The sequence below is a fragment of the Dermacentor silvarum genome, chromosome 8 (genome assembly GCF_013339745.2).
Source record: "Dermacentor silvarum isolate Dsil-2018 chromosome 8, BIME_Dsil_1.4, whole genome shotgun sequence".
NCBI lineage: Eukaryota > Metazoa > Arthropoda > Arachnida > Ixodida > Ixodidae > Dermacentor > Dermacentor silvarum.
This window is the reverse complement of record NC_051161.1, coordinates 135,390,443-135,394,364: the sequence shown is the minus strand read 5'-3', so window position 1 is coordinate 135,394,364 and position 3,922 is coordinate 135,390,443. Positions and strand designations below refer to the sequence as shown.

Here is a 3,922-nt window from a genome sequence, read left to right as displayed (position 1 = left end):
GCACGCACAAAGCTACGAGCCGCCGACGCACCCAGGACATGCTCCGAACGCAGATCGCTCTCAAGATACGGCCGCGCGACCGTGCGCAGCCGCCACGTAAAGCAGTTACAGCGGGCGTAAAATGCCCCCCCCCCCCCCCCCCGCCCTTCCTACCCTTCCCCGGTAGCTCGCAACGGTGGGTGCCTCACGCGCGACGAAAAACGGCGCACTTCCAGGCCGCTTTCCTCCCTTTCGCGCGGGCGAAATTGAGCCGCGATCGCCGGCTCACCATAGCACGCTACCACTCGCACATACACATACGGTGCGCGGCGACGATTTTATCGCCCTTGGATTTTATACGAAACCCCACGGCGACGACGACGAAAACGGTGAAGGGGGCACCGACGGCAGAAATGCGCCTAGAGTGTCCCTATATATAATTGCTATCGTAATAAAATGGAATGGGCCTCATTACGAGCCTAGAAAAAAAGCAGTCTGAAAACTACGAGTTGTAGCTGTCGTGCATCTCTCATCTGGCAACATGCATCGCCATTTTTTTTTCTCATTTTCTTTTGCAGCGAAGCTGCTTGTGGCTAGTTTCCAGCGGATCGATGTCCGTAGACCAAAAATCCCAAACATTGTGCAATACCGGACCGACCCGTGGCGGAGGAGAAGCAGGCTTCAAGCACTCCGCCAGGTCGCAAGAATAAGTTGGGTCCAAATACAACCCGTATCAGATATTAAGCTGATAAGAACAGTTACTACACTTTTACCCGCGTCGGTCATGTTTACGTTCATACCATACACGTGTACGCCATCCCACGTATTCAAACTAGTGCCTACCAATCTGAATATCTTCTGTCTCCTGACGTCATGTTCTACGTCGGCTCCTTTCCTCAGTTCTGATCTGACTGAAATGGGTAGGCCGCGTGGTGTTCGGTCTGAAGAAGAACAGCGAGCCTACCAAGAACGACGGCGTGAACAGAAAAGGGAATGGGCGTGGCGACGGCGGAAGGTGACCACCGACGATGAGCAAGCCGTTGACGCCCAGCGTAAGCATGCTGCCCGCCAGGACCGCGAGGCGAAAAGAAATGTGAACCGTCCATGTGGGCCCGATCCCGCAAACTTGGTCAATCAGCAACGGTGAATCATCGCATACACAGCTTCGCTGGTGATCCATCTTCACAGAGTGAAATGACACTGATTTTTAAAATTAGTCTTTCGCTTTTTGCCACGGGTTTCGTGTGATTTGCTTAGGCTCGGCGTTGTTTTATAGATCAGCTACCAATCGTCACCGAATCATAGCGTGTTAGCCAAGTATAATTCTTCAGGCGCACATTCTTTGACGTGTAGCATAGGGGCCGGCGAAGTATTATGCCCTATAAATATTGCGCTGTTTCATGGATTATCGGTTAGGATGAACTGTCACAGGTTCTTCCGGAGAAATCTTCTACAGCCAGAGAACACAGAATTTTGGAGGTTGCGCGGCCCGGTCTTACGATCGCAAAAAAAAAAACCGTATAGGTTTCATTTGTACGATAGCTTCCTGCTGCATTCGGGTGGATAACAATATTTCTCTTCAATTTTTCTTTCTGCGTTTTTTTTTGTGGTGCGGTGGCGTGGTTTGTTTCCTTTTTTCTTGTGCGCTTTCTGGAATTTTGCACATTTCACTTTTATGTTTTGTAATATTATTTGTTTACTCATCTATTTATTCAAGTGTTCGCTTACTTATTGGATTTGTTCAACTGGGCGTTCCAGTTAACTTTGTGCTTAATGCACAAAACAGCGTTTTCCTTAAAAGGTTATTTGGAACGCCCACGCATTTCGTCGGGCATTTTGAACATTAATATCACGAAACTAGTTTGGTCCTGAGAATTCATTACAAGTGGATACGCCTAGCCAACGCAGCGGCTAAAATTCGTAGCTCGAAAGATGTGCCGTAAACTAAATAATTAGAAAGTTATTAGCGCAATTATGTTAATTATTCAATTAGGCGTTTGATTTCTCGTGGGAGTAATGGCCGCCTGATCAAGTAGTTTAGATCAGAGATTATAATTGTGCTTTCTGCGACAGAAAATTTTTTAAAATTTCGTGCAGCTAAAATGAAACACCCTGTATAAGCTGCAATATTCTTTTGCAGGGTGTTTTTACTGGAGAATTTTTGGGAGAGCTAAGATGTGTAATTTGTTTTTAAAAGGCAAAATTTGGTATATAATGCAAGTAATTCATTGTTCAAGCGTGAATGTGCAAAAGTTTCATACAGTTCTCGCCGTCTTCATTTGGGGATCAACGTGGGAGCGCACACGGCGAACCAACCAATTTCGTCGTGCACGCTACGGAGGATTGAGTTTGCCGCACCTCTACATAAGACAGCTAGTTAAACGATTCATGGTTGTTCTAGGTGTATCAGACCACTTTTTGCGAACCACTTCCCAGTCAAGTTAGACTGGGAAGAGCATTGCCAAACTTTGTAGTCACGTCGGAAAGTATGCCGGAAGGCCTCGGTGGATATCAAAAGGGTTGTTTTTTCATTGGACTACCTTTGGACTGTGTCGCGGAAAAAACTATACAAAGATGTGTGTGACATTGTCTTACCAGTTCCTCTTTCAAGATTACAATATTGTGCCGGACTATGGGCAAAGGTTCTTAAACGAGTTAAAAGCATGAGTGTGCAAGGAGGAGTTAAAACATTTTTTTCTTCTATTGCAAACAAATACGTTAGATGTGAAGACTTTATTTATTATTCGAATTACACCTAAAGGCCCTCGCGCAGGAGGGTATTACATAGGGGGTGGTCAATACAACAAAAAAAAAAGTTATACAGTGCGATAAGTCAAACGCGGAAAAAACAACGCATGCGCGAACACAAATATCACAAAATAATATTAGCTCCAAATAACACAAAGATAGACACGGAATAAGCAACAACAAACAAACAAAGAACAATGTGTCAGAAGTTTTACAATAAAAATAGCGATAGTTTTAGTTTCGTTTCACAACTTCCGTCATTATTAGTTCATGAAATTTAATAGAATCAATGACGGTGGCTATGTGCGATGGCAGTGCGTTCCAGTCAACGATTGTACGTGGAATGAATGATTGTGAATAGTTCAAGGTATGACACGCAAAACGCTTCACTTTGAAAGGATGGTCACTTCTGGGAAGGATGGCAACTGGTGAAGAAAATAAGTCGTCGTGAAGCAATGGGTGATGATGAAGTTTGTGAAACAGTGATCACCGTGAAGCTGTGCGTCGTTGCAATAAGTCTGGCAATTCTGCACGAATTTTCAATGCTGAGACACTGGAATGACGGGAGCAGTCTGAAAATATGAAGCGAACTGCGCGGTTTTGAAGTGATTCGATGTTGTTGATTAAGTAAGCTTGGTAAGGGTCCCAAATGGCACATGCATACTTGATTTTAGGCCGTATTAGGGGGATGTAAGCAAGGTTACGTAGGCGCGATGGAGTATGCTTCAAGTTATGTTATAAGAGACCTAGTGAGCGGTTAGCAGATGCGAGTATGACGTTGATGCGATGATTCCAGGATAAGTCTGAACTAAGGTAAACACCAAGGTATGTGCAAGTAGCAGTAAGTTCAACTACAGTTTTATTTAAAGAGTAGGAGGTGGAAATGCGATTAGGGCGTTTAGTGAAGGATATAAGCTTTGTTTTAGAAGTATTAAGGCACATTAACGATTTAGAGCCCCAAGAAGTTACGCAGTCCAGGTCAGCATGGAGTGCCCGCTCGTCATCTTTTTTTCGTCAACTAGCTTATTAGGAAGAAAAGAGAATTTTTTGTACCTTGGGGACTCCTGTTTCATTTGTCAGAAACGAACGTCAGAAACTATTTGTCACAAGCCAGAAACGATCGAGCATGTATTCCTAGATTGTTGGGAAGCATTTTTCTTCTGGGATGTCTTACAACGTACTCTCACGAAAGACC

At 44.5% G+C, this 3,922-nt stretch overlaps 1 pseudogene; it reads right to left on the bottom strand.

Annotated features, from left to right (window-relative positions):
- Window positions 1–591: 591 nt before the first annotated feature.
- On the bottom strand, window positions 592–765 carry LOC119462987 (U2 spliceosomal RNA; annotated as a pseudogene).
- Window positions 766–3,922: the final 3,157 nt, after the last annotated feature.